Source organism: Leptodactylus fuscus, chromosome 7 (assembly GCF_031893055.1).
Source record: "Leptodactylus fuscus isolate aLepFus1 chromosome 7, aLepFus1.hap2, whole genome shotgun sequence".
In the NCBI taxonomy this organism is placed as follows: Eukaryota; Metazoa; Chordata; class Amphibia; order Anura; family Leptodactylidae; genus Leptodactylus; species Leptodactylus fuscus.
Window position 1 is genome coordinate 85,377,679 of NC_134271.1, and position 27,434 is coordinate 85,405,112.

At 43.5% G+C, this 27,434-nt stretch overlaps 1 protein-coding gene across 2 annotated transcripts in view; it reads right to left on the reverse strand.

Annotated features, from left to right (window-relative positions):
- BTBD7 (BTB domain containing 7) overlaps positions 1 to 12,857 on the reverse strand; it is a 36,618-nt gene extending 23,761 nt beyond the window's left edge. For both annotated transcript variants that reach the window (XM_075282424.1, XM_075282425.1), the window contains exon 1: positions 12,763 to 12,857. The gene's annotated coding sequence lies outside the window, so the exon portion shown is untranslated. The remainder of the gene's footprint in view (positions 1 to 12,762) is intronic.
- Between the last annotated feature and the right edge of the window lie 14,577 nt (positions 12,858 to 27,434).

Consider the following 27,434-nt stretch of genomic DNA (forward strand, 5'->3'; position numbering starts at 1 on the left):
AGCTGGGCGAGCCTTGCTGTAGTTTTGGTCAGACCAAATACGGCCAAACCAAAACTACTGTTATAATGAGCAGAGGCCCAGGGAAGTGTTACTCACCACTCCTGGGCTCCAGCGTGAATACCTGCCATTTTCTGGGCTTCTGTTTGACAGAAGGCAGAATCACATGCCTCTGCGGGTCAAGTGGCGTGCATCTGTGCCATGACGCCACTTGACTGTGATTCTGTCTGATATCAGGCAGAGGCGCCAAAGATAACAGTGAGCCGGAGCCCAGGAGAGACGAGCAACACTGTTTATGTTTCATCACCTCCCCTTGTGCAGGAAACCTGCAGAACGGACTCCCGGGCGCAGATGTGAACGAGCACCAATAGGGAAAAATGTACATTGTGAGCTCTGTGTGGGCTCACAATCTACAAAAAAAAAAAAAACAAAAACAAAAAAAAACAGGTAACTATAGTCAATATGCAGTGACATCCCCCATCTTCTGAACAGTCATCTCAAAATATCATGATGCTGTCTGAAGAGTCTCCATCCTAAAAACAACTTTCAAGACATCTGGAGAACATATGCGAAAAAACAAAAGCTACAAAGTTTCTACCAAACCGGTTTAGGACGTCTGCTATAGGGGGTTCTCATACTACAACTTTCTAAAACAGTTTTTATTTCAGTTACTCACCATTTTAAGATATCTGCTTGCTGTCAGTGAATAGGAACAACAATGTTATGGCTATCACATGACACATACCAATTTTGCCCGACAGATCTCACTAACTTATTTTGCCCACTATTTTGAAGTGAAAACAAGCAGGTAGCGCTTTTTCTGTTATATGCCAGAATCTGTCACAAAATTGAACAGAAACCCCTCAAATAGCTAATGACAAATTCGTCACGACTCTTCCGGTCATCCTTACACTCTGCAAACATCCAGCACAGGTACTAAAATGAATCCTAATAGCCCAATTTGGAGATTTCTGGCTTTAAGTTTTCCATCCGCACAGCAAATCCCTCCAAATCCAGGAAGACCTGCTACATTGTATTGTTTCATATATAACAAATGACGCAACTCCCCAAATTATACATCTCCAAATAACCAAACACAAGACCAACATCAGTCTGTGGGCATGAGAAGACGGTAAGCAGAAATATATAGTACACTACAATACTCTGCTCACTAGTCTTTATGCAAATCTTGACTTTCTGTTTTTTTTTTCTCTAGTCACAATCGGAGCAACTTTCAGAAGTCTGCTGCTTGCCCTGGGAAATGTATAACTATTTAGATCCTGCAACCAGTCATGAGACCCATTTACCTGAGTTATTTTTATGTAAAGACTCCATACAAGCTTGTGCAGCTGCTGGCTGAATGCTCAGCTAATACTTCTGACTCCTCCATAGACACTCGGCACGACCAAGCATGTATATGTTGTGAATGTAGAGGGTAAGAAGTAAATTACTGGGTGTGGAGAATCAGTGTGTCCCGTCCTCCTCACCCCTCCCCGTCGATATTGTCAGAAAGGCTCTGTCTACAACAGTTAGCTGCCTGATTCCCAACAAAGGAGGTTCGGCCAAAAGTCAATTTTGCTTAAGATGCGAACAGAGAAGACAATTTTGTCTCTATATATTTGAACTATTCTGAGCTGTGGTGATTCTATTATTTCAAGATGGGGGAGCTGGAGAAGGATGGTACAACGAGCTAGTCCTTCCAACAATAAGGAAAACATGAGCAGAGACAGCTAGCAGCAGTAATGTGTTAAACGTGCTGATGCGGGTTCTCACCCCCAAACCAATGTAACTGGAGTCTTCATACAAGAAGGAGGGCAGTGACGTCAGGCTTCTGTTCTTACTTACTGGAATGAAGCTTCACAAACACATGAAAGAGCGAGGATGTGGATCCTGTAATGAAGGGCCTGAGATCTTAACCCTATAATAAGCGGCACACAGTATCCTAGTGACTATCCACATCATCCATTAGGTAAAATGACCTTCCCATAGTGCCAGAAGCCAGCCAAACACATTAAAGGGGTATTCCCATAACTGTTGTTCTGCAGCCTGCAGGGCTCTGTGCTCTCTTCACTTTCGGGTTTTCTCTGCACATTAGTTGGCGGGGTTTCACTTGCTCTGCTATGTGTGCAGTCAGTAATGAGGGATTGGTTTTAAGTGCGTTACCACAGTGTGAAGCTGATATAGCAGAGCTATTTGAGTCAGCTTGCATTACATACATACAGAGTTAACAGACTCTTCATCTCAGCCCTTATCAGCCAAATTCAATTAAACCGGAGCTCCGCTACTTGTCAGACATACAGAGCTCCGAGCTGCTCCCAGCACTCAGCCCCTCCCTTCCCCCTGTGAGCAGGCAGCTACATCACTGAGGTACTGAGCAGATAAGCCCCTGGTCATAGAAACGCAGTGTAAACAATGAAGTGAATAAATTAAGATAGCGGTCAAACAAAGCAGTTTTGATAAAGCAATGTATTTAGAAAAAGTCTTAAATCTACATAAACTAGCAGTATAGATAGGATCCTTGCTATGGGACAACCCCTTTAACTCAATAGATAAGGGAACACACCTCTGGCTCCAATTCTCTCAGGCAGCGCATGGAGGGAGCTAGTGATACAAAGCTGTGGACTCGTTTATTTAAAAAATAAATAAATAAATAAATAAATAAATAAATAAATAAATGTGCTTAGTGATACCTTAGTATAGGACAAAATAGCCAGCCAGCAATGATGAGCGGATCAGGGAAAAGTCTCCTTCCAGGGAGTCATATTGCCACATTCTGCCATACCTGACTTCTATTCAGTAGGTATAGCCCCCATATTATAGAAATCAATACATAGATACAAAGGAGAATATTAAAAAATAAAAATACTGGCTACAGAGTACAGTACAGACGAAGTGGATGCGATTTAAATAAATCCTATTCCCACGATGCAGAAAAGTCTCACACTATAGGATGTCCACAATAAGGACAAACTTGCAGAGTGGAACTTAGCCTAAATGAAGAACCCAGGGGTGGCCACATGTGACATTAGCACAGATAACCGCTGAAGAAAATGATTGGCCGCAGCAGTCACATGACGTTCAGCACTTCTGATTCAGTACCTGTGGAAATGTGGAATGCACCACCTGAACTGAGGCCCCCAGGGCTTTGTATTTATCCTGTACAAACCCCTTAAGGGGGCTCTATCAGCAAAATCATGCAGATAGAGCCCCACATATGCCTAAATAGCCTTTATAAAGGCTATTCAGGCATCGGTAAAGTAATATTAAATTACCCTCCCCCCGTTTTAAAATAAAACCCTAAAACAGAATATGTTAAACTTACCAAACGTGCACGGGGGCAAGCGGGCATTCAGGATCCGACGTCATCTTCAGCCACGCCTCCTCTTCCAGCGATGTCCTCGCGTCACGTCTAACTCGCGAACTGACTGATACAAAAACGGCAGTAGTAGAAGCAGCATGTTACTGCGCATGCACCCGCACCATTTTTTACCAATGTCAGTTCACTAGTTAGACAGGACATCGCTGGAAGAGGAGGCGTGGCTGAAGATTGACGTTGGACCCTGAATGACCGCCCACCGTGCACGTTCGGTAAGTTGACCATATTCTGTTTTAGGGTTTTATTTTGTAGGTACTATAAAATGCAGTGTTTTCGTAACATGGAGCTTCATCCTAAAGGCCACATGTAGCAGAATCAGTTTCCAGCCATTGCAGAATAGAACTTGGTATTTTACAGTATTAGCAAAGAGAATGGGATTTTATTTAGAGCATCACTACAACTACAGGAAGATAGGCAAGTATGATTGAGAGGATGGGGAGAGGAGGGGGGGGGGGGGAAGAGTAGTAGTGACGTTCTGATTCCAGAAGAAGGGAAACAGATCACCACCGAATAACCAGCAAATGTCTCTGGTGCTTCAGAAACACAAACAAAAAAACCCTCATTTTTGATAAATTATGTTCTTTACAAAGTAGGCGTCGGGGAGGGTGTTTAAATAGGGATTAGTTTTTATCCTGCACAACCCCTTTAATAGTCAGCTGGTAGGACAAGGAAGTCTGCATCAAATATATCTGAATCTTTCTCACAATGGCCGCTCACTGAACTTTGAGAATTGCCCATGCATAAACTTGGGGGGGAGGGGGGGGGGGGTAATCGCCCAAACCCAGGTGAATAGGTGTAAATGTGGTCTAGAGATGGGCAATAACCAAAATTGTCAGTCAATCTGGATAACCAATGTAATTTTTAATCTCTTCAGATGCCAGAGTATAACTAGCAGAGGCACATGGAAGGTGAGCAAACATTTCCACTGTGATCCGGCACTGGTCTTCATCGTCATTCAGAATCCTGAACAACATCAGGGACTGTAACTCGGCTTCAACGGCACTTGGCATTGTGACACAAAGATAAAAGCATCATGACGTTGTCACACTTGTGCCTTTGTGTCACCTAGCACTGATGTCCAATCACAGGCCTCAGTGGTTGCTGACGTCTTTAGCTGGCCTGACACGGAACAGGAGCAGTGCTGGGGCCCAAGGGAGGTTAACACCGTTTTCCATGGGCCTCCTCTAAATATAATAGCATTTCTGGAGCAAATGCATTGGTCTGAATCAAACCACCAAACAAATCTTGCAATGTTCACCCAACTCATACTCATACTTTAAAAGGGGCTTGGCTTAAATAATCACTATTAATCGTAATTGAAGTAAAATGCCCAATTGATAATTGCCCAGCCTTAATGGCGCAGATATTTGGTGCAGGCCTTTCTTCTGCCAAAGAACTGTTACATTGTTCCTTCTGCACTGTGCTTGCTAACTTTAAAAAGGACCTTTCACCATCTGGGGAACATCCGGTTTTATATACCGCTAGAAAGCGGACTGAATTCAGCGCACTGAAGGATAAGTAAAGTACAGAACTTATAAAGTGATTTACCTTCATGCAGCTCTCGTATAGAGAGACTATAAGATGATGTTAGACATCATTATTTACAGACGTAGTAAGTTATTAGGTTATGTTCATCATAATATATAGAACCCACAGCTCTATCAGATCCAGGGCAGATACCTACCTGGCTCCTGTTCTCCTGGCACTGATGATGTATATGGTCATTACAAATGCAAATCAATAAGAAAACCATTACCGATGAACAATAATGTACAGTCTGTTGTCTGAGTGAATGAATAGAAGCAATAACTCGGGATCATTTGTTTCTTACCAGAGAGGAAGTAAACACAATGGAACATATATGAAAATCTGATGTCCACTGCTCATAGAGAAGTGTGCCCCTTACTTATGGGGCTAAGAGACCTGTGCCTAATATACTAAGCAGGATTACCAATATAGCTGGTGGAGATGAAGTACCAAACAAAAGCCATAAACGTGTCTGGCACTGTCAAAGAGAAAAAAGAAGCAGAGCAACGTTTCTAATTTCATTAAAAAAACAAAACAAAACGCATATAACCAGATGTATATGAATGCAAATGATCAGATCCCCTATACCTTAAAGCAGGGGTCTCAAACTCAACTCAGCATGTGGGCCGCAGAGCAAGATCCCAGCCAGTCGGCGGGCCGCACCGCGGCAAATTTAGCTCCACCCACTTTTATGTTGACTCCGCCCATTCATTTTTCATGTGCCCCCACACTGTATAATCCTCCTACAGTCACCCGTAAACTATATGTCCCCCCTCCATCTTTCCCCCAGTTACATATACACCCTTCATCTGCCCCCAGATTCATGTCCCCCCATCTCTGCCCTCAGATTCATGTCCCCCCATCTCTGCCCCCAGATTCATGTCCCCCCATCTCTGCCCCCAGATTCATGTCCCCCCCATCTCTGCCCCCAGATTCATGTCCCTCCATTTCTGCCCCCAGTTTCATGTCCCCCCCATCTCTGCCCCCAGATTCATGTTCCTCCATTTCTGCCCCAGTGTCATGCCGTTCTCCCCCCTCCCTTCGTCTGCGCCCAGTGTCATGAGCCCCTTCATTCCACCTCAATGTTTAAAGAGGACCTTCCACCATTTTGCCCACAGGCAGTTCTATATACTGCCGGAAAGCTGACAGTGCGCTGAGTTCAGCACACTGTCGGCTTTCCCGATGTGGGCCCGGTGTGAAGAGCTTACGGTCCGGTACCGTAGCTCTTCTATGGTCAGAAGAGCGTCTCTGACACTCAGTCAGAGACGTCCTTCTTCACAGCACAGCCAATCGCGCTGTGCTGTGAGAGCCGGGAGGAACGCCCCCTCCCTCTGCTCGCAGTACTCGTCCATAGACGAGCATTATCAGGGAGGGAGGGGGCGTTCCTCCCGGCTCTCACAGCACAGCGCGATTGGCTGTGCTGTGAAGAAGGACGTCTCTGACTGAGTGTCAGAGACGCTCTTCTGACCATAGAAGAGCTACGGTACCGGACCGTAAGCTTTTCACACTCGGCCCACATCGGGAAAGCCGACAGTGTGCTGAACTCAGCGCACTGTCAGCTTTCCGGCAGTATATAAAACTGCCTGTGGGCAAAATGGTGAAACGTCCGGATTCAACTTGGATCCGGCGTCCCTAGGCTTGTGCGGGCCGCACAAAATTGTTCAGGGGGCCGCGAGTTTGAGACCCCTGCCTTAAAGGGATTCTATCATTAGAAGCCCTTTTTTAACTAAGTACATGTCGGAAAATCCTTAAGAAAGGCTATTCTTCTCTTATCTTTATTATTCTGATCCGCGTCACCGTTCCTGAGAAATATCTTCTTTCTTCCTTATGTAAATGAGTTTTAAGAATTAACAGGGGACGCACCCTGTGCTGTCCGAAAACTCTCCAATGACGCTGAACGGGAGAGGCCACAGGAAGATGGCCAACAGACATGTGTAGTCGGTGCTTTTGGATGAAGACAGTGACGTGGAAGAAGAGGCAGAGAAGAAGATGGTGGAGTCGCTGGAAAGTTTTCCGACAGCACAGGGGGCATTTACATATTGAAAAAAGAAGAAATTTCTCAGTAATAGTGGTGTGGATCAGAGTATTCCGACATGTACTTAGTGATGATAGAATCCCTTTAAATGTGGAATCATGCCAGCAGCTTTTAGGACTATTCATACTACGGCAGTGTACCTAGGAGGTAAGTGTGAATGCAAGCTTAGAGTGACTAGTAATACAGAGCAATTGCTGAACCTCCATTGTACCCAGCTCGAAAACATTCATAGTCACCACACTGTCTACTATAACCCAATGGAAGAAACTGTTGCATGCAAGTTCACACTGAGTTTTTGGTCAGGATTTTGAGGCCGTATTCGCCTCAAAATACTGACCAAAAAGACGGCTCCCATTGAAATCAAGGAGCACAAGCCAGCTCCTGTAAAAAGCAGCGAGGTGCCTTCTTCACTCCCTCCTCCTCACTAGGCCCATTCATTGCACCTAATCCGGAGCGGCTTTCAGCTGCGGCTATCCATTTTTTGGACCGGAACCTGAGGCGGCCTCTGTTTCAGGTTCTGGTCCAAAAAACCCTGTCTGAACTTACCCTAACTTTGGTTTCACACAGTGTTTAAGAAAATAACTCTACACAGATAGCTACAAGCAATTAGAAGACAATAGACACTGTTTTATGCAGTTTTTCTACAGGCTTGGTCTGTAGAAAAACTCCCCAAAAAGTCGCCAAATAAGTGCGTGTGAAGAAAGCCTTGAAGGTGAGGAATAGTAAATAAGTGGATAATGAAATCGATGCACAGACAGAAATAATTTTTTGTAAGTGCCAACACCTTACAAGGGGATGTACAAAAACAAGCAAGCAATGCTACTCTATGCCGTTTCCAGAACACCCAGTGAGGTGAATAGTAGATGTGGAACGCCAAAGCTACAGTGTTTCCATAACTTCCATCGAGCCCTTTTCCCTCTACGGGAGTTACAGCACCACTCACCAGTTTCAATAATTCATACCCAGGTGGTTGGAACAGGATTTATCATTTCCAAGAAGGAAATAAACCTTTAATGATATTTTCAGAAATATTGGTTACTATAGCCAACAATGACGACCTATCATTTCCTACAATGCTCTCAAAAACAAGAGCTACGCTGTGACTGCTTGCTATGAGCAATAAAGGCAATGTATTGTTTAGACAGTTTCAGAAGTTCACCGCGTATCTTTCCAATTTCTCACTATATTCAAGATCTGTACTTACTGTAAGTCAACGAATATTCACATCTTTCTCACAATCGAAGCTGATCTACGTAAAGCTACATTTACATCTGATTCAGAAGGTCTGTAAGGCATCTCTGTTACAGATTCGTCAAAAAGCCAAACAAAAAGGAGACGCATGCTGCAGTACTTTTTTCTGGCAAAATGGACGATACCCTGCTTTGATCCAGAACAAATGAGAGACTTGTGCTGCTATATTCCCCTTACAGAAGGCTGCATAACACACACTACAGAGAATACAGTCTTTGGGCCTCTTAGTTTGACTCTGTCCTCTTGGCATTCAGCCCAGGTGCCAAGATCTTAGTGGACAAGGTCAAACCGTGCCCAGCAGATCAATTCCTTTAATCTGGTATTTAATAATCAGTTACTTTCTTGCACCACAAATATCCAATACTATAGCAGAAAGCACAGAGAACTGAATGAGAAAACAGGAAAAAAAAAAGAAAGACACAGTTGCAGATTTTCATAGGTGAAGATATTCTACTCTTGCAAACAAAGTTTTACACTCATTCTAGCACGATTTGCCGATAGGTTCTCTTTAAAGAGATTCTCTTTCACGTCCTCAGGACACATGCAGTGTAATACACCGCTAGAAAGCCGACAGTGTTCTGAATTCAGTGCACTATCGGCTTTCCCGTTCTGTGCCCCCGGTGAAGAAGTATCAATGCCGGTACCGTAGCTCGTCACTGTCAGAAGGGCATTTCTCACAGTCAGTCAGGAATGCTCCTCCTCATAGTAGCGTCTATTGCGCTGTACTGTGAGAGGGGGCATTGCTTACCGCTCAGCATCATCACTGGGTAGTAAGGAACGCCCCCTCTCACAGTACAGGGCAATAGACACTACTGTGAAGAAGGGCATTCCTGATAGACTGTCAGAAACGCCCTTCTGACACTGAAGAGCTATGGTATCGGCACCGATAGCTTTTCAGCGGGGGCACAGAACGAGAAAGCCGATTGAATTCAGCGCACTGTTAGCTTTCTAGCGGTGTATTACACTGCATGTGCCCTGAGGACGTGAAAGGTACTTTTTAATGGCCATAATGCATATGGATTTTCCAGAATTTATGATAGCGCTGCAAATTGTGTTGCAACCGTGACTCCATGACCAAACTTATATCATCATAGGGGTAGAAGATGCTGTAAGTTCAGGTCATTAGATTCAAGGTTGGAACAGAATTCATGGCCAAGATACAACTTCAGAAATCCAGAAGCAGTAAGGCCGCGAAGCATTGATGTCTGCTGAAGTCTCATATACACAGCTGTATTACATATAGGAAGTGCATAGTAGGTTACATAGTCAAACTGTACTTCACACACTATATCACATGACCTTTATGTATCGCCATACAGGGTCTCAGCATTCAGCAAAGCTGTATTACAGGACACTTAAAGTTCCATCACTGCATGCAAGCTATATGATATGACTGACTTTAATGCACTAATGCTTAGCAATTGGTACTATGCATTTCTTTTATAATCTAGTGGCAATAAAATTGAAAACTTCCGGTTTACTGGCATAGTAAAACAGCACTACCCAGCTGGAATCCATAGTAAACTGTGCTACCTACTACTGCAATTACAGTTAGGGATTTAAGAGAGCATCATATGAATCCAGGCCAAGTGGGTGCAATGATATCATGTCCAGCAGGGCTGCCCTACAACCTGCACACTGGATGGAGAATGGTGGGAGCAATAAATAATGGGGGGTTCAGAGATAGGCAAAATATTGGATGAAAGGGGTGACTGTGACAAGAGACCTTAGTAAATATAACAAGGGGGTGCAATGATAGGAGTGGGTCAGTATACCAAAGTGAAACAGGAGGTGTGTTACAACTGGAAAGATTTAGTAATGTATAACATTGGCTGCAAAGAAAAAGAAAGAGGTATAGGACAAAAGGGGTGTGATTAAGTATAACAGGGTGCAATGCAACAGAAGGTACTCAGTGCAACAGGATATGTGGTATGACAGGAAAGACACTGTATAAGGAGGTCCCAGGCAACAGGAGGAGGTCAGTAGAATAAGCATGAAGGAGCAAACAAGGGAGGAATCAGTATTATCAGGGTGTACAGTGACGAGAGGTTCAGCACTGGCACAACAGTGTCAACCTGAGGTATAGGAGAGGGGTAACTCCTGGATAAAATACAGGTAAGCAGAACTGTACCAAATAGGGGTAATACAGGGCACAGTTTAACAGGATTGGTGTAGTATGTTATATAGATACATTCAGAATGACAGATGATATGGGGAAGGGGGGGGGGGGAATTACACATATGTAGCGGGTGAAATGAGGGGAGCAGTATGGTATAGATGTATACAGGTGGTGTGTAGTATGGTATATAGAGGTATACAGGGTAAAAGGAGGAGTACAATATGGTGTATAAAGGTATACAGGGTAAAAGGAGGGGTGCTGTATGGTATATAGCACGGGTAGAGAACCTTTGGCTCTCCAGCTGCTGTGAAACTACAACTCCCAGCATGCTCCATTCACTTCCAAGGGAGTTCCCAGAACAGCAGAGCCAGTATGCATGCTGGGAGTTGTAGTTTTGCAACAGCTGCAGAGCCGTACGTTCCCTACCCCTGGTATATAGGGTAAGAGGAGAGGTGCGGTATATAGGGTAGGAGGAGGGGTGGGGAATGGTATATAGAGGTATACAGGGTAAAAGGATAACTGAAGTGTGGTGTATAAAGGTATACAGGGTAAAATGAGGGGTGCAGTACGGTATAGAGAGGTATACAGAGTAAAATGAGGGGTGCAGTACGGTATAGAGAGGGATACAGAGTAAAGTGAGGGGTGCAGTATGGTATAGAGAGGGATACAGAGTAAAGTGAGGGGTGCAGTATGGTATAGAGAGGGATACAGAGTAAAGTGAGGGGTGCAGTATGGTATAGAGAGGGATACAGAGTAAAGTGAGGGGTACGGTATAGAGAGGGATACAGAGTAAAGTGAGGGGTACGGTATAGAGAGGTATACAGAGTAAAGTGAGGGGTACGGTATAGAGAGGTATACAGAGTAAAGTGAGGGGTACGGTATAGAGAGGTATACAGAGTAAAATGAGGGGTGCAGTACGGTATAGAGAGGTATACAGAGTAAAATGAGGGGTGCAGTACGGTATAGAGAGGTATACAGAGTAAAATGAGGGGTGCAGTACGGTATAGAGAGGTATACAGAGTAAAATGAGGGGTGCAGTACGGTATAGAGAGGTATACAGAGTAAAATGAGGGGTGCAGTACGGTATAGAGAGGTATACAGAGTAAAATGAGGGGTGCAGTACGGTATAGAGAGGGATACAGAGTAAAATGAGGGGTGCAGTACGGTATAGAGAGGGATACAGAGTAAAGTGAGGGGTGCAGTACGGTATAGAGAGGGATACAGAGTAAAGTGAGGGGTGCAGTACGGTATAGAGAGGTATACAGAGTAAAGTGAGGGGTGCAGTACGGTATAGAGAGGTATACAGAGTAAAGTGAGGGGTGCAGTACGGTATAGAGAGGTATACAGAGTAAAATGAGGGGTGCAGTACGGTATAGAGAGGTATACAGAGTAAAATGAGGGGTGCAGTACGGTATAGAGAGGTATACAGAGTAAAATGAGGGGTGCAGTACGGTATAGAGAGGTATACAGAGTAAAATGAGGGGTGCAGTACGGTATAGAGAGGTATACAGAGTAAAATGAGGGGTGCAGTACGGTATAGAGAGGTATACAGAGTAAAATGAGGGGTGCAGTACGGTATAGAGAGGTATACAGAGTAAAATGAGGGGTGCAGTACGGTATAGAGAGGTATACAGAGTAAAATGAGGGGTGCAGTACGGTATAGAGAGGTATACAGAGTAAAATGAGGGGTGCAGTACGGTATAGAGAGGTATACAGAGTAAAATGAGGGGTGCAGTACGGTATAGAGAGGTATACAGAGTAAAATGAGGGGTGCAGTACGGTATAGAGAGGTATACAGAGTAAAATGAGGGGTGCAGTACGGTATAGAGAGGTATACAGAGTAAAATGAGGGGTGCAGTACGGTATAGAGAGGTATACAGAGTAAAATGAGGGGTGCAGTACGGTATAGAGAGGTATACAGAGTAAAATGAGGGGTGCAGTACGGTATAGAGAGGTATACAGAGTAAAATGAGGGGTGCAGTACGGTATAGAGAGGTATACAGAGTAAAATGAGGGGTGCAGTACGGTATAGAGAGGTATACAGAGTAAAATGAGGGGTGCAGTACGGTATAGAGAGGTATACAGAGTAAAATGAGGGGTGCAGTACGGTATAGAGAGGTATACAGAGTAAAATGAGGGGTGCAGTACGGTATAGAGAGGTATACATGGCAACAGAATAGCTGGAGAAAAGTATTACAGGGTGTGCTGTATATCACAACAAGAGGTAGCACAGTGGGGAAATGGCTGTATAAGAAGGGGCACAGAGTTTTGAGGTTCAGCACAGTTAGGAAGGGCCAGTACAGCAGAGGTACCTATTAGAGCAGAGTATTCTGTGTGGCCACTAGGCCTTCTGCTGCACAGCTCCAGTCAGTGACAGGGTCCCCCATAAGCAGAGGGCCTGTCACCCCTGCACAGCTAAGCCCCGGTCCCCACATCTTTCTAGCAGTTGACACTCACTTCCAGGCGGCTCAGCAGCTCCGGGCTCCTCCCGCTATTCTCGTGTGCTTCGCCACAGCCATTATTCCGGTGATAGGCGTCCCCGAACTCCCCCCTCCGCCTCAGAACCCCGCCGCCGCCATCTTGTCTCTTCCCCCTCCCTCTGCTACGTCACCAGCCGAGGAATCACGTGATTCGCACTGACGTCAACAGTGGCTCGCCGGACAGTTCTGCGTAGAGCTCTTCGCCGCTGATCCGCGGATGTATCTAATCCTGATCTAGGATACTGTCTGCTGAGCTGCTGTATCTAATCCTGACCTTTAATACTGTTTGCTGAGTTGGTGTATCTAATCCTAACCTGTGATTCCGTCTGCTGAGTTGCCCTATGTAGTCCTGACCTGTAATGCTATCTGCTCAACTGCTGTATCTAATTCTGGCTTGTGATACTGTCATCTGAGTCGGTATATCTAATCTTCACCGCTGATATTGTCAGCTGAGCTGCCGTATCTAGGCCTGGCTTGTGATACTTTTGACTGAGCTACTGTATCTAAATCCTGTCTGTTACGCTAGGTTCACACCCAGGATCGGACTGGGGTGTGTAGGGCCCACCAGTGGAATTGTCTCTAGGGGCCCACCGCCAGGACCCTGCAGATCAGCGGTACCGAGACACGACGGCTAAATGTAATAACATGTCCGGAGCCATTCTGCTCACCCACTATACCATGTGCACTACCTAAACCTACTGCTACACCTTGTATGGCAAGTGAACAGTGCGGCTCCTAGAAATATTACCATTACCTGTATCCACCCTGTCCTGGAAGAGCTGATCTGCAGAGGTCCTGGCTGTTGTATCATCACAGATGTAATATTGATGGTCTATTCTAAGGACAGCCCATCAATATTAGAAACATGGATAAATCCTTTAAAGTGGTTGTCCAGGAATTGGAGCAACTCATGTGCCAGGCGGGAGGTGTAAAATAAAAAAGCATACTCACCTGTCTCCGTTGTCCGCCGCCAGTGTCCGTTCAGTCTCGTGCTGGCGCCTCCTTGCTGGGAGTCCTGCACCTCACGTGATCGCTGAGACTAATTATTTACAGGATTTCCAGAAATGAGTTGCCGCCATGAGACTGAACAGACACAGGCGAGGGACAACGGGGTGCTGGGGACAGGTCAGTATACTTTTTTTTACACCTCTCTGGTGGCCGCTACAGTGATAACTCCAGTTTATAGACACCTCTTTTAAGGGGTTGTCTGGGCCAAATCTTGTATGGACTCTTCACTGTTCCCCATCATACAGTGGCCACTTCACTACTCCCCATCATACAGTAGCCTCTTCACTGCTCCCCCATAATGTATGGGGAACAGTGATGGGGCCATTATATTGTGTGGGAGCAGTGATGGGGTAACATCCTGTGCAGAAAGGGGATGTTAAACTGTGTGGGACATATTAAAGGGTTTGTCCAGGGTTAAACTTTTTTATGGCCTATGGTCAGTATAGGCTGCAAATACCTGAAACCCCACATTGCAGAAACACAACGTCTTTGTCTATTACAGAAAAAAAAAAGTGTTTTACAGAATCAACAAAGCGAATGAAATTTACCTCATCCACACGTTGCAGGAAAAAATAAGATGTGGAACAGCCGCAACCTCTAAAATGCGTGCGCTTAAAAAAATATGGCCAGTTGCTTTCAGCTACGCAATCGGGAGAAAGTGCAGGGAAAATGCATTAAAAGCGCAATGAAATACACTGTGGAAAAAATACATTGTGATTCACTGCTATTTTTTTCTGCAGGGTTTTTAGCTGAGTCTCACTGTTGGGCCTCATCCTGATCATCTGAATATACTGTGTACTACACTGTAAGGGTGCATTCACACGGAGGAAAATGGTGAGGAATTTGGTGTGGAATTTCAGCGCTGAAAAAAAAGCCTCCCATTGATTTCAATGTGTTCCTTTTTCTGCTAGCAGAAAAAGGCATTGAAGTTAATGAAAGGCTTTTTTTCAGCGCTGAAATTCAGCACCAAATTCCTCACCATTTTCCACCGTGTGAATGGACACTAAGGCAAAGGCCTCATGTAGGAAAAACTCCAGTGGCAACGCATGAGTTTTTTCCACACCGCTTATTGCAGAAACCCCACAGAGGTTTCCTCTGAGGACTTTCTGCTTCCTTTATATCTATAGGGACACTGCCAGTGTGTCTGTAGGTATAAGTGACATGCTGCGATTTCCAAAACCACAACAGTTTTAGAAATTGCAGTGTGTCCGCTATGTGTATTTTACTGCAATGTGTGGATGGGACTGCACACACTATATACCTACACACTCAGTCCTGGTTCACATCTGCGTTCGGTAATCCGTTCAGGGAGTCCGCATGGGCCCCCCCTCAAACAGATTACCGAACGCATTAGCAAACAGTGTGCAGTGAAAGCAAATGGATCCCATAGACTATAATAGTATCCGTGTGCTTTCCGTGCGGTGTCTGCAGAGAACATGCGGACAGAAAAGTACTTCATGATCTACTTTCCTGTCCACTTGATTAGTGGGGACACCACACGGACTCCATTATAGTCTATGAGGTCGGTGTGCTATCACTGCACACCACTTGCTAATGCTTTTGATAATCCCATGTGGACTGTACTGTGAGACCGGGAGGAACGCCTCCTCCCCTCCTGATAGTGCTCGTCCATAGACACCATAGATGATTACTGGGGGGGCGTTCCTCCCTGGTTTCACAGTACAGCGCCATAGACACTGCTGTGAGGAAGGGCGTTCCTGACTGACTGTCAGGAATGCCCTTCTGATGGTGAAGAGCTACAGTACTGGCACTGATAGCTCTTCACCTGGGACACAGATCGTGAAAGCCGAAAGTGCGCTGAATTCAAAAACCGCCTGTGCCCCAACTCATGAAAGGTCCTCTTTAATAATAGTTTATGGGTGTGCAACTGTGGGGTATAATAAGTTGGGTGGGCAACTGTGGGGCATATTAGAGCTTGAAGGGTCCACTTTGGCCCCTGTAACCTCTATTATGCCCCACAGCAGCCCCCCTGCAACTTCTATTATGCCCCACAGTCTATTGTACTACTGTGGGGCATAATATAGGCTTCTGTGGGACATATATAGGGGTTGGGTGCATGAAGAAATTATTTATAAGAAATTTACAGAGTCAAGTCACAGCTGAAAGAAGTGGTCATGGCAGTCCAAAGGGAAGAGACAGGAAATGTGGGAAGACGTCTCCTGTGAGTATTACTGCACAAAATATTACTGCATTGTATTTATTATAATGTTACCGTTAGCACCCCCAACCTCCCGCTGCTTGAGGCGGACAATCGAAAGATGAACACCCCCCCGCCCCGGACTCATTACTGGGGTGGGGCATATTTTGATCGTCTGCCTCAGACAGCAGAGAGGCTAGGTTCACCACGGCCGCAGAGTATAATAATCGAAGGGCAGAGAGGGTGTGTACATAAAATTTAAAGAAATTACATTCTTCCTAGGCCTCTTCCTCTGACATCCACCGTCTGTAATCCCCGAGTCTCCACTGAGGCCTGCTATTTGATCCGCCTACTCATTTGACATCACCCATTCTACTTGAGAAGTAAGAGCAGTACTCCCAGGGCTGAAGCCCCGCCCTCAGTGCACCAACTGCCTCAGTTCCAAAGACTTCCAAATCTACAAAAGTGACATGCATGACAAATATATGTTGTTTATCACTGTAATGTGCATATATATATATATATATATATATATATCTTTCATTAGACTGTCTAAAGGTATGATAGTGCTCAATATAATGTCCCCTACATGATTCATGATATTGAGATTCCTGTTGACAGACTCCCTTTTAGGGGCAACTGCAGCAAATGCCTTCTTTCCATATCTATCATATCTTTCCTTACAGGTACACACAATGAAAATATCTGACATCCATTAACCTTAGCTTATATAATATAACAATAATGAAGTGTAATAGCCTTGACTGTTACACTGAATTTCTACACTCATTTTTTAAAAAGCAGTTTTTGAAGCCAAAACCAGGACTCTATTGGAAAAAAAGAGAAGTACCGTCTGTACTTTATATGTTCTATCCCTTTATGATCCACACCTGGTTCTGGCTTCATAAACTGCAGTAAAAAACCTAAATATGAAAAAAAGAGCCCTAGATCATTCCATAAATATGTTACAGTCATTAGTATATATCGCACATTATCCCTGCTTGTCTTTTCCCATGAGCATAACCATATTTATATTTGTAGATAATTAAAAGTTAAACATTTTTACAACTATAACTAATAAAAAAAATTTGCAGGAAAACGCCCGAAGAAAGGTCATGTCGCTTCTTTTTCTCTGCTAACAGAAAAATCTGCTAGCAAAAAAAAAAAAGCTAGCAGTCTACATAGACAACATTGTATGGAGGAGGATTATGACGTGAATTCCGCTGTCAAAATCCTTCTCCATGTCCCCGTGTGAATTAGCCCTTACAGTAAGTTCACACAGGGTTTTTTGGATCGGAACCTGAGGCAGAGGCGACCTCAGGTTCCGATCCAGAAACCGGGTAGCCACAACTGAAAGCTGGTGCACTGCATCGGCATTCAGCCGCTCACTCTGCTCCGGGTTAGGCCCAATGAATGGGCCTAGTCCGGAGGAGGGTGTGTCCACAGGCGGAATCGTGAGGCGACTCGGCCTGAAGAATGAACATCTCACTTCTTTTTTTTCATACATACGTCCTCTACAACTAAAGTGCCACCCTGGCTGGACAGCAGGGAAAAGGTTAAAGTCCTCCTGCAGTTGTCCCCACACATTAATGTCCCTCTCCTACTGCAGAACAAAAAAAACCTCACCTAATAAAAACTAATACTCGCTTCTCCTCTCTCTCCTTCTGTTTCAGTCCTGAGTCTTCAGGGAGCAGCAGGGATGTAAGTGACATCATCACATTGCTCCAGGGGAAGAGAGGATGAATGGAGCAAACGTCTCCCCGCTTCATCATTGTATGCAACTGGGGAAGCCCTACAGGACAGCATATGCCGGAGGACTGTCCTGCTATACTAACGGGCCCCCACTACCATAGGGCCTGGTGCATGTGTACCTTTGGCCCTATGGTAAAAGCGACCCTGGGGAAAGTTTGATTGCAACTTATCCACTACATATATTGAGAACACAAGCTCAATCAACCAGTTCCAGGAGGTTGGACAGAATAAGCATTTGTTTAAATGGGGCTAAATGTCTGGCAGAGCTGTGGCACATGGAGCAGAGATCAGAGTGGCCTCCTACATCTAGTGCATCCTATTATCACTCATTTTAGAGAGGAACAATGTTTCTCATACAACTGAATTAAACTCTCCTGCCCCCATAATTGGAACTTTATACCACGGTATTTCCAGTTCTGAGAACCTCCAGAGTCGTGTACATCCATATTGACTGATATCTGCACTGCCCACATAACACTCCAGCACTTTTATGAGCCCTCAGCTTTCAAGCTTATTCACGTCTGCATTCTGTCCGTTTTCTCCATGGAGAGGACGCAGTCCTATCGATTTTGTGTTTTGTCCATGGTTGAGCCATTTGTCATATCTGTAAATAAGAGATAAACCATTTTTTAAATTGCAGCCTCAAGCTCAGTACGAAATTCTGCCCTGAATCTCCTTCCCTTTGAAGACAAGATCGAAGGAAGATGCAGACACCATGGTTGAGACATCCAGCTGATCAGCCCCTTCCTCTGGGGCTGACCAGCAAGGGAGAACCACAACTGAAAGTGGATCAGAAAATGAAGAGGAATCTGAGGTGGAGGTCTGTCAAAACGGTGCCATAGGGATAGTCGCCCCTTTAAAGTGCACAAATAAACTTCTAATTTTTGGATACTCTGGCAGTATTTGTGTTATTGATAAATTTAATAATATAGTTTACTAGTAGAATACCCGGCGGCTTCGCTCGTGGAAAATATGTTAAATTATTGGTTATGCTGAAGTAAAATTTTCAGTGTCATAATAAATTGACATTTTCAGAGCGCTACAGTAAAAAAAAATTCCACTTTAAATTTTTATTAATTTGGGATTTTACTAATTTTTCGTAACATTTTTTTTTTTATTTCAACGTTAATGCCGGCTACTTTAAGTGATTGACCTTGTGCTTTGTTTATAGTTATAGCACATGCAAGACTGTTTGGGAACTGCAGACACTTAAAATTGAAGGGCATGTCGCTTGGTAGCAACAACTGACACTGATAAGAGATAGTAAATACAGAGCCGCCCTCACACAGTATTAGGGTACAACTACACAGAGGACAATGACGCTGTATTTGGCGCTGAATTTTCAGAGCTGAAAAAAAAGCCTCTCATTAATTTCAATGGGTTTGGCTAGCTTTTTTTTCCACTCACGGAATTTTCTGCTAGCTGAAAATTCAGCGCCAAATACAGCACCATTTTTCACACAGAGTTTTTTGGTGCAGATTTTGACGCTGAATCCGCGTCAGAATCCACGTGGAAAAACCACCTCCCCATAGAGTTCTATGGATTCCACTCGCTTTATCTTTCCACTTGCAGAAAAATAAAGCTTCCTTCAGGAGGATTCTGCCTGCAAAAACCAACGCAGTCAATGGGAGGCGTAAAACCCATAGCACGGATTTGGGCACGGAATTGGCAAAAACCACTCCAAAAACTGCTTCAAAAAAACCATTTCTTAATTCCTGAAGCTGATTTTGTCCTCGCCAAAAAACTGTGCTAGCAGAAAAAAAGAACCCATTGAAGTCAATGGAAGGCTGTTTTTCAGCACTGAAATTCCACACAAAATTCCTCACCATTTTCCTCCGTGTGAATGGATCCATACTAAGACCTGAAGGAGCTGATCTCTCAGTAATGAAAACCGCTTCACAGACAGACTTGTGGAGTTGCCCATAGCAATCAATCAGAGCTCAGCTTTCACTTTACCTCAGCAGCTTCAGTGATGTAAACTCCCTGTACACTCAGCAATAATGACAATCAGGGAGTTTTCTCTTGACCAATATTGCTGCTCTGTAAGGCTGCTTGCACACTACAGTATTTTTCACGGGTCTCTGGACTGTGGATTCTACATCTCCATAGACTTCTATAGAGCTGCAAAATTCACAGCTTTGTGCACAAAGAAGTCTATGGAGCTACCAAATCCATGACCCGGAGGCCCATGAAAAATACTTTAGTGTGCAAGCAGCCACTAAGGATACCAGATGTGTTTTGTCAGTGCATGCATGTATATGTGTGTGTGTGTGTGCACGCATGTGACCCATGTGTATATATGCGTGTGTGTGTCTGTGCATGCGTGTGATCCAAGGGGTATGTATGCATGTGTGCATGCACGTGTGTGGTCCATGTGTATGTATGCGTGTATGTGCGTGTGTGATCCGTTTGTTTGTTTGCAGTGCAAGTGTCCATGCGTGCAGTAGTTGTGTGGGCTCTGTTCGTCCATGTATGTAGTGTGCATCCATCCGAGTGTGTTTGCGTGCGTGCGTATGGTGTGTGTGCGGTGTGCATGTGGTATTTATAGGGTGGTGTTGTGGTATTTATGGAGTGGTGTTTGTGTTGTGTGTGCCTAGAGTGGTCTGGTGTTTGTGTGGTGTGTTGTGGCATTTGCGTGGTGTTGTGCTTGTGGGTTGGTGTATGTGTGCTGCTTATATGGTGTTTTTGGAATGTTTGTGTGTGGTGGTGCGGCCCCTTTAGCAGCGACTCTTTGGCACTGTTGCTATAATCCATCCTTGTCAGTCACAACTGTTGTTTTCCCCTCAGCGCTTTCACGTTCACATTTCCCCATTATATGTATAGGGCCTAACTTCGGAGGCTCCAATCTCATGACTGGGGGACGCTAGCGAGGTGTGCAGTATTCTGCTCCTGTGGGTGGAGAGGGGGCGTGCTAAATTTCACCCAGATCGGGCCAGAACTGTGGATTTGTATAGAGCAGATTACTACAGAATTTGAGTTATATATATAGATTAACAAATTTTGTCTTCTTTCTGTGAACTTTGTAACTCTTTCTCTTGCTTCTCTATTGGGAGCTGTACCCTGCTTCTTATTGTATACAGTGTAGGGGCTGTGTGAAATGAACAGAAAATGGGGGGGGGGGGATCACTTCAAACATAAAATCCTGCTTTTAGTGCCACCTTTCATATGATACTAAGGATCCATTTCTAACAGTAGAGAATGGGATATATACTATGAGAATGTGAGAGGCAGACTGCTGGAATCACGGTATATCTCCCCCAGGTTTCTGACATATGTGTGGTCTAGGGCGGGTCTTGTGTAGGCCTCAGCTCAGGTGTGGGTCCTGAGCTCCTTATTGGGCCATAAAATGCTGCAGACCCTGCAATTCAGGGCAGATCCTGGGAGCAAGAGGAGGAGCCTGGGTCTGTCCTGACATATTGAGAGTTTGGTGAGCCCATTCTCTGCTATTTTGTTTATTTATGTGGTTGGTAGTAAGTCACACGTATACTTTGATTTTTACTGTTTAGTTAGTGCTCGGATGAGCAGGGTTTTCTTTGACGTTTTTGTCTGAAGTTAAGGCTGTATTTTATTTTGCTTATTCTGTACCTGAAGTGAAGGTTTATTTGTGTTGCCGTTTGTCCAAATAAACCTTCCCTACAATACACAGTAGGGATTGGGATATTTATATGCAGTTGCACCAAAAACAAATTTCAACATTTTATAATGCCCCAGATATAGCCATTTGAAGTGATTCTCCTCACCCTCATTTTCCTTTCATTTTACACAGCCTGTAACTGTAAACAATGAAAAGCAAGGGAAACCGTGAAAAAATGCAGTATTTCACAGAAAAGAGCCAAAATGTGTTAATTAATATATCAAAATAATTTATTAATAATACAAATACAGCCAGAAAAATCAAAAGTTGTCCGAAAGTTTAGTTACGCTTTAGCAATTGCTGGGCAATGCTTGTAGTTGATTTGGGACAGCACAATGTTCAGTCTTCTCTTCCCATGAACAATGTGGTTAAATTAAGAGACAAAAAATGTGCAGAATGTTCTTAATCCCAGGCTCCATCTGGTAACTCGTCGTAGGTCATGGAAAACAATCACTGCCAAACAGCTGTTTTCATTTTTTGTAAATAATCATATTGCGAGCACTGACACCCAGCCAGTCCACTGCGCACTGGAGAATTATCATGGCACAGCTTCTATCTCTGCAGGAGGGATGTTGCCAATATGCCACTATACTACACAACCCCTTTTATAATATTCCACTAGACCTCCTGTCTCTCTCAGAAGATGAGATAAGAGCATTGTAATATAGTATGTGAACAAAAATTCATAACAGTCATGAAGCCATGTCATTTACCAGGATTATAAGTAGCCTATATGTTAATCGAGGTTACAATCTATCTGTGTGCCGAATTTCATTCAAATCCATTCAGCCGTTTTTGCGTGATTGAATAACAAAAACACAAACATACGAACTTTCACATTTATAATATTAGTAGGATACTATATTTATACTGCTTTGCCAGCAGGAGAATCAGATAATTGCAATTAGCTGATAAAGCCTGGTCTGTTATCTCTCTATGTAAACAAACAGATAACACTGAGTCCATTGTGTACAAGCATTTGCATATTATCTGATCTGCTCCTCTGCTGAGAAACTGACATGTGGGAAAAACCCTTTAATCCAAATTGGGAGTATGCCAATTTTAAACATCTCGGGAAAAAGAAAATCTAATTTGTCGCAAAATTCTAAAGCAACAAGAGCTATGAAGGTAGCCAGAAGTCACAGCGTGCCCCTGAAGTGGAGCTGAGGAGGATTGAGCAAGCTAGGCGTCAAGTGGCTCTTAGAGCATCTGAAATGCCAGAGCAGGCGGATCAGACGCCAACAACACACTCATTATCTGTTGTCCCAGCGAGCTGTTGAGATGCTGGAACAATCACAGGCACAGCTTGAGAGCTGCTGAAATGCTGGAGCAGAGGGATCATCGACTGCAGCAATTTACTAAATATAGGCGGATCATCGAAACCAACAATACGCAGACGAAGTCACGGGCAGAGGCTAGTATTGACTAAATCATTTACCGCAAAGTCGCTACTTCTCAATGTTTTAAAATGTTACCATCATATGTACAATCCTAACAATATGTATAAACAGTACAGTTCTTCTGCTCCTTCTACCCTAGTACAGGTATTCATGCTCTCATATCTCAAGATTCTCTGCCAGGTGTTGTCTGTGATCCTTGAAAAAAATGGGACATGCTTTGTTTTTTATGGATCAAATTCTTGGATCTGTTTTCAGTAACACTAGGTTCACACCTGAATTGGGGTTTCCATTCTTCAGGTCTGCTTGGCGATCTGAAACACGGAAACCCAATCCGCTTAAAAGGCGGTTAATTGTGGACCTTATAGACTGTAATATCTACCCAAAAAAGGCGGAGAAAATAGAATAGGGAATGGAGTCCCTGAATGTCTATTGAACGGTGATGTGAATGTAGCCTTACCTGATTTGCCCACTGAGGTCTGTAAAAACAAACAATCTGACATGGATCTGTGAAACAGATAGTTGAGGATCTCCTTGGTTGTTTAACTATAGCATTAGGGCAGGTACAAACACAGTGCAAATTGAGAGTGTTGCATGCAAATTTTAGGGTATGTTCACACAGAGTTTTTTGCAGGCAGATTTTGACGCAGAATCCACCTCAAAATTTGCCTGCAAAAACTACTCCCATTTATTTCAATGGGAGTCACTCGCAGTTTTGTCTGCTAGCATTTTTTTTTCAGCTAATACGCGACACGCCCCTATCTTCACGCGGATTCCACGGCTGAGTCAGCCACGGCATCCGTGGTTCGAGACACCCTCCTGCATATACACTTTCATTCAGGCCTAATCAGGAGCGGGATGCCGATGTACTGCATCAGCATCCCGTCACGGCTAGCTGCACGAAAAAGCCATATGTCGGAAAAGGTTTCTGCCATTTGAACTTACCCTTAGGCTGAGTTCACACAGAGTTTTTTGGTCAGGAATCCGCCTCAAAATCAGCCTCCAAAAAAAGCCTCCCAATAGAGTTCTATTGGTAGGCTTTTTTTGGAGGCTGATTTTGAGGCGGATTGCTGACTAAAAAACTCTGTGTGATGCCTGAGGGTAAGTTCACACGTGGTTTTTTGGTCAGGGTTTTGAGGCCATAAGCGCCTCAAAACCTTGACCAAAAAGACGGCTCCCATTGAAATCAATGGGAACTGCACAGGAGCTTTTAACGGGAGCCGTTTCTTCCAGCTCCTGGAAAAAAGAAGTGAGATGCTCATTCTTCAGGCCGAGTTGCCTCGCGATTTGGCCTGAAGACACTCCCTCCTCCAGACTAGGCCCATTCATCGGGCCTAATACGGAGCGGAGCGCGTGGCTGGATGCACCGGCTTTCAGTCGCGGCGACTCAGTTTTTGGATTGGAACCTGAGGCGGAGGCCGCCTCAGGTTTCGATCCAAAAAAGTGCGTGTGATCTTCCCCTAAGACTTCTCAGTGAAATAAGTCCTTACTGTGGATTTACTGCTGATCTTACCCTTTGCAATTTAAAAGCTAGAAACAGTGGTGAATATCTGCAATGTAATATGAAATCTATCTAATATGGAATCCTTTGCGGACTTCCGGCGCATTTTTTCTCATTAGTGCTTTTTTGCTGTGGCACGCTACACAGTTTTTGGAGTGAAAATACAACTTCAGAAATTCTTTGAGGGTTGTAGTTTCTAAAATGGGGGACATATTTTGGGTGGTGAATTATTTTTTTTTATGTCAGGGCCTCTGCAAATACCTGCCAGTACAGTGTAAATTTACAAATTACGCCTCATATGTTAATAGTGCTCTTTCACTACTGAGCCCTGTCGTATTTCTAGGCAAGAGAGGGCCGCACGTTGGGCAGTTCCAAAATCAGGATAAAGAGCATAATAACAGGAGAGCTGACTGTTCACAGTGCCACAATCTATTACTGAAGTAACAGATAACTAGGAACGTTTCAATTTCCATTTTGCATCATCCACTGTATATTTCTACTTGGAAACCATCTCTTTGTTATAATTCTGATTATATCCCTTGATAAATTCTCTGAGGGGTGTAATTTTGAAAACAGGATCACTTTTTGGGGGTCTCCATTGTATTGGTACTGTAGGGGCTCTGCAAATGTAACATGGCACCTGAAAAGTATTCCAGTAAATGCTGTACTCCAAAAGCCCCACTATGTACCTATACAGTTTATGACCACATACAGGGTATTGCCATATTCAGGAGAAAAGATGTAACTGTGGGGTGCTTTTTCTTCTTTAACCCCCTGTGAAAATGAAAAAAAAAAAAAAAGTTGGGGATAAAGTGACATTTGAGTAAATTTTCATGTCCCAATGTTAATAAAATCTATGATGCGCCTACTGGGTGAAAATGATACTTCTTGATAAATTCTTTGAGGCGTATAGTTTCTAAAATGGGGTCAGTTTTGGAGGGTTTCTATTGTACTGCTAATTTAGGGGCTCTGCAAATGAGACACGGCACCTGAAAACTATTCCAGCAAAATCTGCTTTTCATATGCTCAGTGGCGCTCCTTTCCTTTGACACTCTGCCACGTGCCCAAACATCAGCATGCATTCACATGTGGGGTATTTTCATGCTCAAATTTTGGTATGCAGGGTTAAAAAAAGTCTCCAATTATTTGAGGGGTGCTGTTTTGAAACTGGGGTAATTTATGGGGGATTTCTAATATATTGACTTTTAAATTCTCCTTCAGAACTGAAGTGGTCCCTAACAAATGGGTTTGGTAAATTTTCATGAAGATTTGGAAAATCGTAGTTACACTTGTACGCCTTTTAACATCCAAAATAAATTAAAGGATAATTAAAAGATGATGCCAATATAAAGAATACTTGGGTGGTATGAAACATGAATTTTTCGAACTTTACATCAAATTGTAAATGCAAAAAATTTTGCTCAAAATTTGCCACTAACATGAAGTACAATGTGTCACGGAAAAACATTCTCAAAATAACTTGGGTAAAGCATCTCAAAGTTATATAAAGTGACACATGTCATCTTTGAAAAATGGAGTTGTGTCCTTAAAGGAATTGTCCAGAGTAAAATTAGTTTTAAGTTAGGCCGGGAGAGGGGGGGGGGGGTGAGAAAAAAACAGACATACGTCCCCAGTGCTCTGGTGGCTCCTGGCCACACGTGACCACTGAAGTCAATCACCTGCCTAATGGAGGGGACCTTGGACATTACAACCAGTAGCGACTTTTGCTGCAAGAACACATCGCAGCAGCAGGACCAGACAGCGCTGGAAGGCACCAGAGCACTGGAAAAAGGTGAGTATCATTTTTTTTCTTCTTTCCTGGCCTACTGGCCTAATTTAAAAAAAAAAAAAAAAAAATTATCCTGGGCAACTTTTAGGCTGACGATTCACATTGCAGAAGCACAGCTTTTTTGTTGTTGGAGATTTTGCTGCGTTTATTTGAGCCAAAGCAAGAGTGCTTATAAAAGGAATAAGATATGTAGGAAGTACTTATACTTCTCCCTTCTGCTCAATTCACTACTAACTTTGGCTAAAAAAACAGTAAAATCTGCAACGTAAAAAGCTGCATTTGTGGAACGTGGAGCCTCAGCCTTAGGCTAATGCCCCATATAGCAAGCCACAGCCAACAAAACACTGGAAAAGTCCATATTGCAGTTTTCTCCACAGTTTTTTTCACAGAAAGTCCACAGAGTTTTCCTCTGCAGACTTTTTGTCCCTGTTATACCTATACAGAAACTGCCAGCATTTCCATAGGTATAATTGAGATGCTGTGATTTACAAAGATGGAAATCGCAGCATTTCCGCAGCAGATTTTCTTCCGAATGTTTGGATGGGATTAGCCAGAATCCCATCCTCATTGCAGGTATCGTAATACACTGCGTTTTCATAACGTGGGGTGTTTTTTGTTTTTTCATCCTTAAGGAGTTAAAGGGCTTTCACAAGATATTAAGAAATGTATGTAAGAGCCAGTATCATTGGCCTGTGAAGATGTGCTTTACAATAAAGCATCACTACTGAGGCCAATGAATGGCTGCAATGTTCACATGAACAAAGTATGTGACTACATCGCTGCTGAATCATCACAAGTAAATACTGGGGTTTTATTTATTTTTATAATATTTTTTTAATTCATTTTAGACTATTTCCTGCTAGTACACACATTTCTCAAAATCACCGACGGCCCCTTTAAGAAGAGAATATTGTTTGTTTGTTTCTTTATTAATATAACATTTCTAGGGACCTTGCACTAGACAAAAGGCCCTATGTATTGTATAGACTGGATGCTGTCAGCCCCAACTGATCAGATATTTATGGCTATATTTATTTATTTATATAGCTATGAGTATAAAAATAAGGCCAATCCCTCTAAACACATAATAAATGTGGTACAAAGCGTCTATGCCATGTATGTTTTTTGCAGTTGTTAATATTGATGATGCAAATTGAGACAGAATTCAGGAGCATTTTGCATAGTAAATCTCTCCCACAGTCTCTTAGTTTCAGAGATTGTATTACTCAAGGATTGAGCTGTATGCACAAAGGACTGATCTGGCCTTTTTTTTTATTAACATATATATTTTTGGGACACTATGTAGATTGTTATCTAGGATGCTCAAACCTACAAGCACAGAGGGCTTTTATCTCCTCTCCAGAATCCCACAATGACATAATGAATTAGATTATGATTAGTGTCAATCAC